Below are 12,497 nucleotides of genomic sequence, written 5' to 3'. Positions count from 1 at the left end.
ATATTTATATTGTATACTTTTTAAAATAGTCTACACCATGGAACACACCCACATGCCACATTTCAGGTTTATACCATGTTGGGAAGTATGCTGAACATTTGAAAAAGACAAACACACATATCCACACATCCCCCCCAAACATATTAGACAAACTTATAATTATATTATAGACTTTTTACATTGTATCCACCATGTTGAGAAACATGCAGAACATTTCGAACAGACACCCACAAATATCCAAGTCTTGCAGGCTGCTTAAAAAAAAGAAAATGAGAAAAAAGTATATTTTATGTATATTACATTGTCTACACCATGGAAACTACCTGCCAAATTTCAGATTTGTTGCATGTTGGGAAGTATGCTGAACATTTTGATTAGACACACACAAATACCCAAGCCTTGCAGACAGCATAACAAAAAAAAGAAAGATTAGAAAAATGTATATTTTATACTTTTTACATTGTCTATACCATGGAAAATAACCACCTGCAAAATTCCAGGTTTACAGCATGTTGGGAAGTATGCTAAACATTTAGAACAGACACACACACACATATCCAAGCATTGTAGAGCACTTTAAAAAAGAATGCTTAAACAAATATTAGAACACCCTATTGGTGTTTCTGGGAAATCTGAGAGGTCAATCTGCTGGCTATACACACTGATATAGCCTGCAGATTGATTACAGCCCGCAAATTGGGTGTTTGCAAAGCAAGCAAGTTCAACGTTGTATTCTGCAATGTTGAAGCTGCTTGCTTTGGTGTATATGAAAGTGTTCATATACACCCGGGGTACGTATGAACACTTTTATACACACCAAAGTAAGCAGCTTCAACGTTGCAGAATACAACGTGGAAGCTACTTCCTTTGGTGTATAAGAAGGTCTTCATATACACCACATGGGTGTATAGGAACACTTTCACATACATCAAAGCAAGCAGCTTCAACGTTTAATACTGCAATGTTGCAGCTCCTTACTTTGGTTTATATGAATGTGTTCATATACACCCATGTTCTCAGCAGAATATTTGTAAAATAACGAATATGGCGTTATTTTACAAAAATGCGCTGAGATTTCAGGATTGCGCTCGTTATGACTAAAACAGGTGCAATCCTGAAGGTGCCCTGTCGTGCCCTACGAGGACGCCTAGGCCCACTTGAAAAGACTGGTGGAGCCTGGGCGTACTGATTTGGCTCAGTAAATCCTGCTTTTTAGCACATTCACTGCACCAAGTTCAGAATCGGGCCCTGAGGGTGTTCTAATAGCTTTATAGACCTGCAGCTCGGGCCGTACCAGGCGTTATGGGCCCTGAAGACCAAGTTAATGGCCCGAGTGAAGGGCCATTAACTCGATCTTCAGTGCCCATTACGCCCGCTATGGCCAGAGCTGCAGGTCTATAAAGCTATAATAGAAGCATTTATATTTTATACGTTCTGGTCAATAATTAATAGCTTAGAAGTCCCACAATCTGAAATGCAAATGAATCCTATATCTGAAGCAGTGTGGGATCATTTTCATAAATTGGATGCTGATGGAGGCATCCTTGAGGATAGGTGTGCAGGATTAGGGGATTCTTGTTGGTCACTTAACTTCGACTAGCAGGACATGTTCATTGCCATTAGAAAGGTGAGTAGCGCCAATGCCATTGTTTGTAATGGTCTTTCAAACGTATTTCTGAAAAAAGGCGCCTGATTTATGGACTGCAGTCCTTTATTCCTTATTTTGAAATATTATTGAGACAAGAGAAACACCCAGGTCCTGGAAACACTCCTATGTAGTGCCGACTTTTAAAAAGGGCAGCAGGGAGGACACATTGAATTTGAATAACAGACCCATCACATCACTGGACATTGACAGTACACTTTTTGGAGCACTATTGTTGAAAGAGTTGGAGAAATGGCCTCTTTTAACAGGGCATATAATTACATTCCAATCGGGATTTAGAAGATTGGTAGGCACTACCTTAAATATGCTAGAATATAAAGCTTGTTTGACAATTTTTCCTGTGTTTTTTTATGTTTTGTGGATTTTATGTCTGCTTTCAATTTAATTAATAGGGAGCAACTCTGGTACGAGCTCACTACCTTGGGTTGCCCTGCTGGCCTATTAAATATGTTGATATTAATACACTCGGACACTGCCATTAGAGAGAGATTAGACCAAAAAGTTACCTATTTGAATGAAATCAGAACTTTGAGGGTCCTGTAGCAGGGTGGAGTATTTGAACCTTTCCTATTTAATATTTGCATCTAGGATATTGGTGAATACCTAGAGAATAATGGTTTAGTATAACCAAATCTAGGTCTCCAATGTTTAAAATGGCTTGCCTATACTGATTACGTGGTGCTGATGGAGCATACGCAAATAGGCTTGCAGAGGCTGATATGAGGTCTTAAAGATTAAGCGCTAGAAAATTACCTGATCATTAGTAAGAGCAAAACAAAAGTTTAAGATTAGTGTAAGGACATGTATAGTATTTTGCCAAAATAAAATAGCATTTTATTGCCAGCAGATACGAGTACTTTGCTAGTATGTAATATAGCATTTTTTTGCCAGTATAATATCTAGCATTATTGATAGTATGCAAAGAACAGGATTTACAACACAGCCAGGCCCAATTTGAAACTGCAGATATTCAGAGCACGCATAGAAAAACTTAGTGTGCTGTCAGGTTCAAATAATGAAGTGCACCATGTTTTTTTTTGGTTGCTTCATGTATGGAGACTACATATAATACATAACTGACTAACATTATTAACATTACTAAAATACAAATTCTAATTTCTCTAACATTAAAATGCAGTCTCATATGCAAAATGAGGTGAAATCCATGTTATCTTGACACTGCTGAGACTCATTTTTAAATGCACACTGGCGTTTTCTTCAGCTTGTGGCGAACAGAAAAAATGCAAGTGGCAGGAAACAAAGTGAAACAGTAACTCTGGGCCTAAAGCTTTCATTGTTCTGAAAATGAGGGCTGGTACAGAGCAATTTTTCTTTACTGTGATTGGTGGAAATTGCAGGCAGACAAGCCACGCCAATAAGGGGATGGATAAGAGTTTTCTTAGTAATAAGAAATGAGGGGAGCAGTTAATTCATGCTGGGCTGAGGAGACAGATGGAGGTTCAGGGGGTAGAGCACTAGCTGTGGGACATAATCAGCTGGCTCTCCCCACACAAGATTACGGAAGAGTTTCGCGCTGACACTGGGTCTGCATCTGCGAACACAATGAGGTTGTGCGGGGGACTTCAAAGCAGGGGCAGGGGCGTTGCTAGGGGGGGCTAAGGGGGCTATAGCCCCTGGTCTTTTGGTTGTAGCCCCGGATAGAATCTCAGGAGCTACAGCCAGAAGACTAGCTAGCCCCCAGTCCCAACAGTTCCGACATCATCGTAGCCCCGGGTCTTTTCCAGACCTAGCAACTCCCCTGCTTCAAAGAAAGTCCGACCTTGGTAAAATAAGTGCTAAGTGAGGACCATATAAAATGCTGTATGTGTGACTAAGATTTATTGCAGTGTAGGGAAGTTAGGAAATCATTGCATGTTTATTTTTAATTATTTTCAGAATGTGGGAACATTAATCCATGTTTAAAAAAAAATATCTGCCTGTTCTGTTTTGTTCGCTTGTATGGCAGATGATGCTGTAATTAACCCATGGTAAGACTTGGTGACTTTTAAATAAGATACAATACAAGACGTATTTATAAAAACAAATGGGATTTTTGTGTCATTCATGCATCTGTGAATTATTTACATAATTGATGTATAAAGGGGACGCACATATCAGTGCAGTAGTGCATTTGCCAATTTACCAATGCAAGTAAAATAGCAAATAAGAGAAAGCTAGTAAGAAACAGCAATAAAGCAGAGATTTGTGTGTGGTGTGATGAATGTTTCCTTCCTTGCAGGCTGATGAGAAGGTGTCTGATCTGATAGATAGATTACTGGAAGCACGTTAGCCAGTAATGCCTAATGGCACATAGATTACTGGATGTACATAAACCAGTAATACAAGCCACAAACTGCAGGTGGCGCTATGAATAAAATCATTGGGTTCTACTAAAGTGTATACGTCTGGGGCTCTCTACAAACAACTAGAAGGCATTCTAATAGAAAGGAAAGGTTTGTTTTATGATAGGGTTATAGTATAAAAAAGAAGCCATGCTCACCACTATACCACAGGATTAAAATACTGCAAAACAAGATACCACTAAAATTACCACCAATACAAGCTAACAAGGTATGGTCACTAAAATAGTGTGATACCAAATCCAATCTAAATGTAAGACAAATTTAGCACCAAATTTCCACCAATATTTTCACGATAAGAAAAATACTGCCAAATCCTGAATTTACCCCAATAAAACAAAATCTCTTACATTAGCACGCTGAACAAAATCCATCAAATATACGTCTGGAACCTTGACTCAATAGCTTTAGAAATGGTGGATCACTTTAATTGTTTAACTATTTTTTGAAATCTTAATAAGAGCCTTAAGATCATATTTGTTCTCTAAGGCTGATGTTATGAAGCCTAAAATGTGGAATATCTTAGCCAAATATGGTTGGTTGTCTCTTGAACCAGTGGTGAAACACTGTAACGCAAAGATCATCACTAAAAATAACTATGGGCTGGAACCGATGCTATGGTATGTTTGGTCAGAGACAGAGGGAATTGAGGCATTCCTGTGGGGAGGCGTTCTCTGTCTGCCAAACTGCATCTCTAGAGCAGTGATTAGATACGAATTGGGGTTCATATCAATGAAAGCAAGATTTATGTGGAATGTGCTTCTACTTTTTAACAAGATCTTAACTCCTGCAATGGATTCCTAGTGTGTTGATTTACAAGATGCTTATATGACCCAAAGAATTGTACTCCTGTCCCAAAGATGTGGGAAATGTATACAAATGTTAAAGACATAGGGCCTCATTAGGAGTGTTGCAGTAAGGCAACAATGGTGCCAGTAGAGCTACCAGCGCCATTGTTGCCATGCCGCAACATTCTGAGTCTGCTTGAAGTTGCCGCTCTGGATGCCCGGTCAGACCAGGCCTGCAGAGCAGCACCCGCGAGCAGACTAGGATGGTAGCAACGGTACCGTTATGAACGGTAACGATGCTACCATCCTCCCATTCCCATTGAGCCCTATTGGGGCTCATATGGGAATGGGGATTTACTGGGTCTGGGTTCCGCAAAAGGGCATTACCAGGCCCAAAAAGGTCGGAATGCCCTGTAAGTCCCCTTTTGCGGGACCCGGACCCAGGTTTTTCAGTAGCCATGCCCTTATTAAGGACATGGCTACCTCCAAACTCATAATGAGGCCCGTAGACTGTTCCGATGAGATGCTTTTGCAGTCTCCAACTACGGTTAAAACAAAATATTAGCTAGGGATTGGATTATTATGTGTGAGCTGTAGGCAAACTGAAATAATACCAATATCTGTTGTTGAAGCACAGGAAATGGGGCTGTTTACCCACTTAATTAAAAAAAGTGTCCTAATTGGTATTGGAGGCAATAGTTAATTCGCCTGATGCTGAATTTAGTTCCAACACGAGAAAAAATGCATATAAGAAATAAGGTTGAGTGCCCTGGTGCCATTGGTAGATTTTCTAACATCTCAGGCTCAGTAGAATCTTTAAAGCTTATCACTTGTCATTGACCTGAGTGGAGGGGTATGCACCAATTGTAATTTGAAAGGGCCATGGGAGAATTTAGAGTGTTTGATGAAGACATCCATTGGGCCAGAATTATATTGGGCTGGTCCATTTCTATAATTATTGGTGCTTTGAAATGTTTGTGTTATTGCAGTTTAATACATCTGTAGACTTATTATCCTCCTTAATATGTTGTGGGAAAGTTTTAAAGTGATAATATATTGTTCTATGTTAAAATGAACATGTGAGTTCTGAAAGGGCATCTCTTAATCTGATTGTCGATGTGCTCAATATTGGCAGTAAGACCTTGTGTAGTATCTGTGTAATGCCAAGCAGAATAACGTGGGATGCGGTTTGTTTCTGCTGTTAGAAATAACTTTATGTTGTTTTTTATGTAATGATGTCTACCTGTTTTTTATATGTGTTTATATGCTAATGAAATGTGTTTTAATGTGATGTATGTAGGTTTTGCGAAAGGTTAGCATTTTAACCATGTCACAAAAAAAAAACTCTTACACTGATGACAGCATTGAAGAAGATGTACGTTATGTGACCAGGCCCTGCCATTCAGCTGCACTGCCAATCACCAGTTTTCCCACCTTTCTTAGTGGCTCATATGGACTTCAGGGCTATCGAGACAGCCTCTAAAAGTAGGAACCACTTATTTGACGTAGTCAATCATTGCACTAAGCCCACTCCTAACCCTGAGAGGTCTGCTTCACGAGTAAAATGTCACAGAATTGATACCTTGTTCAAAAACAAAATTGCCAAAGTCAGAAATCTCATTGACACCTCCAAGTTGGACAAAGGTCTGTATTCCATCCCCTCCAACACTCTACCTGTCTGACCAACTTCACTCCCCTCTCCAGCAAGAATCTCTCAGGAAAAGGTGCCTCCGTCAAACCCACTACATACATGAACAATGTTGTCCCTGCCTTCCTTACCAAACAGTTCCGTTGACCATCACTCAGTGTGTTTTTTGGCATTGTGAACATGTCTCTCAAGTAGGGCTCCTTCCCAGATGCCCTCAAGACCGGTCCCACACGACTCCTGTTTTTGGGTAACTCATTGAAATACACGTGCATCCCAATTATCAGCTAAAATGAAACCAATCTGCCTCCAGCTCATTTTCGGCCCAAAGTTCATTACTGAGACTGCCACCATCAAAGTGATGGCAGATGCATTGTAATTTATCGGCAAGGGTGACATGTGCCTCTTAGTCTTCTTAGAACTCTCAGCTGAATTTCACATTCTCAACCAACAGACACTCCTCACTGACAGGGTGGGCTACTTCAGTACCATCACAAAATGGATTGCTTCCTAGCTGTCAGCAAGAAACCAAGCTGTACAGATGGGTGCATTCAGATACAAATAACTCCAAGTAATATGTGAGTTCCCCCAAGATTTCATAATGTTCCCAATAACTTATAACCTCTGTATGGAACCTCTGGAAATGTTCCTAAAAATATAGCCATTCATTAATACACCAATGACAGCCAGCTGCACTTCAAGGTCAAACGCCCACAAGGCATCACCTTCCTCTGTGAGTGCCTGGCCACCATCCACACATGGATGCGAAATACCTACCTTAAGCTTAACCCACAAAAAACAAAATAATCCTCATTGGTCCCCCTGCCAAACAACAGCACATCCAACAATTCCGTGATGGCATGTAACTGGAAGGATTCACCCTATAGCTGCCACAGTCAGCTAAATCCCTAGGCTTCATTTTCAGCAGCAGCATCTCCTTTCAAACACAAATAACCAAGAAAGCCCAGAAATCGTGTCTACAGATCACCACACTCCGCAATATCAAACACTTTAAGCCCTGCATAACGTCCACACTGTGGTTCAGGCACTTGTAATCTCCCACATTGACTGGGGAAAATCACTCTTAATCTGGAACCCAGCCATCCATCTGACCCCCTTAAGAATGCCAAACACACTGTAGCCCACCTCATGATATGTGCTCATACATTTGGCCACATACCTAACTCCCTACATGAGTTTCACTAGCCCCCCACCTGCATCCAATTCAAATCTGCTTGCATCATCTACAAAGTAGTCTCCCACAGCACAACAACATACCTGGCCGCAACACTCCACAGTTCTGGAGGCTCTTGGGCCAACAGAAGTAAATCCATGAAAGGTTTGAGTCACATCAAGCTTGCAAAGAGAAAACAAGCAAGCAGTCCTTCTCCAGCCACACCCTGGTCCTCTGAAATTCTATCCTTCACCTTGCGCGAAACATGTCCACCATCTTCCAGTCCAGCAAAACACACAAAAAAAGTGGCTCTTGATCAATACCTCCCACGCAACTAAATCCATGTTTTTTCTATCACTCCTCTAATAGTAATTTACTACTGTATAAAAAACTCCATGCCCAACACTGGCTTCCACATGTTTTAAAGTGTTCCTCTGCTATTGAGATAGGTTCATGCTAGATACTATATATAAAACAAAGCTTATAAGCACACTCCTGAAAAAAACACTCTTGACCTGGCGGTCCTAGCAAACCTCCAGTCAAACCCTCCTTTTTATTGGGAAAGTTATTGTGAACTCAGTTGTTAACCCACTAGTTACAAAGATCGAGGAACTTAGTCTGCTCTGTTATTGTCAATCTAGGTTATACCTGAAATGCAATACTGAAAAAGCCACCATAGGTGGTTGACAATGGTCTTCAGATTATTGAAAAAAGGGGCGTGTGCCTTCTAGACCTCCTGGTATTTTGTCTGCATTTGAACCCAGCACTGTCTGGAAACTGTTCACATCATACCTATCAGGCATACACCAGGCTGTCCAGATGAAGTCCTTCAATTCCCCTATGGTTCTAGCTTCTCACTGGTCGATTTTAACATCTATATGGAACCCCTGGACTCACTCCAGGAGGACCCCAACATCACAATACACCAGTACACAGATGATATACAGGTTTACCTAAAGGTCTAGCGTCCACAAGGTATTGCTGCCCTTCGCTCATATTGTGTAACCATTCAAATGTGGACAACTAATGTCTTCGTAAATCTTAACCATACCAAGACTGAATTCATGCTCATGGGCCACCCTTCCAGACAGGAGCCAACTCAAACATGGCTGGACGAAATGCACTTTGATGGGTTCAACTCTGACCTGACCCACTCAGATAATGTTAAGAATTCACTGCACAAGGACATCTATCTTACAACAGCATATTTGGATAAAGAGCCAGCCAGCTTACTATCAGTTCTATGTTCTCTGTAGGTTCAATCTCTTCCTCCTTCTTTAAGACTCATGAGCAGTGGTGAAGAGGCAGGTGAAATAACATATCAATGGGAGTAAAGCCTTCCACACAGGACTCCCAGAAGCTCACCTGGTGTCCCACAACATGGCCCACCATGTTTCAGCTCGTTTCATCATAGGATCTAAGAAATTTGACCACATCTCTCTCACCTTTTACTGGCTCCTCATCATGACTAGAAAAGTGTGCTCCTCTTCTACAAGGCAATCACTGTTAGTATGACAGACTTCCTGATGGCCAAACTAAACACATTGGGCAGCACACAGTCACCCCACAGTAAGACAATCACCTGTTGGGTATATTCTGGAGGTACACTTAATTCTGTGGTATTTTATTATGGTGGTAAAAAGTGGTATTTTATCATGATATAATATCTCTTGTGGTAAGCTTGCTGCAAATTACTGTCTGCCTGGATAGTGTCACAGTCTGCCTGCCAGCCCTTCCCAGCTCAACATTTGAAGATCCCTGGATGTCTCTCTCAGGATGTTTCTGAACGACTGCCTCGCATACACCCACTCACAGCATTTTTATGACCTCTCACTGCCATTAAAAAGAAAATATTTCCATTTAGACCCACCCACATCATCTGATCTGCCAGTGTTTTTCCCCATTGAAAATGATTGTATCGCTCAACAACAAATGTTACATCTCTTCCTTTCTCATCCTTTTGCTTCCTGATTTAACAATGGCCCTCATTCTGATTTTGTAGGTAGCCATGACGCTATTTGCGCCATGGCTGCCTCCAAACCCGGGTCCGTGTCCGGTCTGGGTGAATGGGGATTTACCGGGACATTGCGACCTGTGCGGACCCGGAAAGTCCCCATTCAACCAACCATTGCCCATTCCCATTTGAGCCCCCATAGGGCTCAATGGGAATGGGGAATGCACTAATTACTGGCCTGCTAATAGCAGGCCCGTAATTAGCACCCTGGTCCCTTAGCGGGACCCGTAAAGAACGTGTGGTCCAACCACACGTCCTTTGCGGTTCCCGCTAAGGGACCTCCGAATTGGGTGGTAAAGGTTTACCGGCACCGGTCTCCTTACCGATGCCCGGTATCCCTTACTGCCCAACTCGTAATGAGACATGTTTTTTTAGAAGAGCAGCATTCCATATTTGCAGCCTGCCCCACAGGCTCCAACTTCACATTTAGCCTTATTTAAAAAGAGCATTTTCCAAAATCCTTTTCAGTTTATTTTCATATAGACCAATTTGCACTAATTGTTATTAATGACATGTTTCATGTTACTGGGAAGGGGTTAGTATGATCATTTATATAAGTATTTGGGTTAAGCGAAAGCAGGTCAAATATCATCTTGAAATAATAAACGTTTTTAAAGCATACTCTATATTTCTGGACCCTGTGCATTTCCCATCTGGCGCGCAAGCCGGTTGCATTGGCAACCGATTACCTGTGCATATGTTTGTGTTTCTGTATTTCTGTATAAAACCCACACTAACACTACATGTGCATGCTAAGCTAATACACCCCTGTAACTCACAGCCCCTCCAGCTATTCAGAGTCCCTCAGCTACTCCCACACACCAGACTAGAAACTAGACTGCCTCACAAGAAGAAAACTAGGAAGCATTCCATCTCATGCTAATCCATGATCCTCCGGAATGCCGTCTCAGTGACAATACACACTGCTCCAATTCTCCTTCCATTTGGTAAAGAAACAAAGACCTATTCTTCAAATAAGTGGTGTAATCAGATTGTTATGCACACAAACATCCATATATTGGACTGTGGTAATTATAACTAATCTTTGCTTGATTACTTGTGAAATTCTAAAAACAATTGTTTTGCTCTATGAACTGTACAGAGATATGTTGCGCTTGTCACGGCTCGCTCCCTTTGCTCCCGTTCCCGCCACTTGGGGGCATGTTTTGGGGTTTCTTCCCTACTGGACATTTCCTCCGAACCTTATGCTACAGTGTCCTGATGAATTGGGAGCGCTAAAACCCTATTTCCCAAATTACTTCCCTTCCGGATCCATTCCAGGTTTTTGGCAGCCAGCATGCTACTGCTACTTTAATCAAATGACTATGCTTCCCAGAATGCCTGGCTCACTGCCTCACCTCCTCCCTTGCAGGACAAGGCTGGGTGGAGGAGAGGCAACACCTGTGGCTGCAGGTGCAGCAGGCGACACGCCTGAGGGGTGTGCTCGTTAAGCAGCTTTAAAAGCCTCAGTTTGCTTCAGTCCAGCGCTGGTCATTGTTGCAGCGTTCCTGTCGTGACTGGTCCCTTGTTCCTGGTTCCTAGTTTTTGTGCCCAGTTTCTAGTTAGTGTTTCTTGTTCCTTGTCCTGGAATTCGTATTTGTATTCCTAATTGATTTCTGCCTTTTGGAAATCCCTTTCTCCCTTTCTCTGTCTGCAGGCAGCCTTTCTCTGAGCTTTCCGTTTGCTGTAGCCCAATTGCCTGTGTTCACTGTTTCCTAGAAATTGTCCTTTGCTACTGAAAGACTTGTTGCATTAATCTTTCCTTTACAGGTTTAGTTTCCTGCCTTCTCACCTTGGTTGGGTGGGAAAGTTTCCCTTTTGATATCGTTTTCACTGCTCCTGATCCTTGCCTTCTATTGGGATCCATGACATGTTTTCCTTTACACTTTTACATTTATTTCCTATTTTATTATTAGGTGTGGGAAGCTGTTGTAACTAGCTCCTGAGTGATTATCTTTTGTTTTCCACACTGTACTATTCCTTCTTGCCTCTTGACTTGGGTTTAGGTATTTAGTCATCCTCACTCTTTGCCTTTACTGCCTTCTGGGTTCTTGTTTGATTTACAGGGTTGTGGGTTAGTACTGAGTTTTTGAGTGGTCTTTCCGGTCCTCGTGAATACGGACATCCAAGTGGTCTTTCCGGTCTTCCTGAGTACTGGCATTCATGTGGTCATTCCGGTCCTTGTGAGTACTGTTTCCAAATTCTTTATACAGTACCGTCTAGAGTGTCAGCTTACAGATTCTGTCCCTGCTTGCCCTCTACGTGGGCTTAGCGCTGTCAGTATCTGTAATAGCATAGGGGGTAAGGAGTTTCCGACTTTCCTTTCAGTCATAAGGAGGTTCTAAGTGCTTACCCTACATTCCTTTTCATATAGTGGTATACACGAGTCTTAGGTATTGAATGCACGTTGTTATATTCAAGGTTGTTTACTGTGTATTTTGTGCACATTTCCCCTGCCATATCCATCGCCTTCTTCCTTTCCTAACAGCGCTGGAGCCAGGTAAGTGCTATAAAAATACATAATAATATAATAATATTAATATTAATAATAATGATAATACTAATAATGATGATATTAATAATAAACTTTATAATGATAATACTGATTCATGATGTATTGCTATCATAACCTACACTTCATAGTGTTTGTCATTATCTCAAGTGATATTCAGATATTCAGACATGAGCCCTACCTGCTGATGTCCGCCTTCCCCAGAGAGCAGTTTGAAGACTGGAATGCCCCCAATGAAACATTTAATCTAAATGCTTCCTTGAGTGCACATGCTGCCTAACAATCGTATATAAAAAAAAATGTCTATATATGTATTTGCTGTAATAAGGACAGGGAGT

Source organism: Ambystoma mexicanum, chromosome 7q (genome assembly GCF_040938575.1).
Source record: "Ambystoma mexicanum isolate Mex_15411 chromosome 7q, UKY_AmexF1_1, whole genome shotgun sequence".
Classification (NCBI taxonomy): domain Eukaryota; kingdom Metazoa; phylum Chordata; class Amphibia; order Caudata; family Ambystomatidae; genus Ambystoma; species Ambystoma mexicanum.
This window is presented reverse-complemented; position numbering follows the sequence as displayed.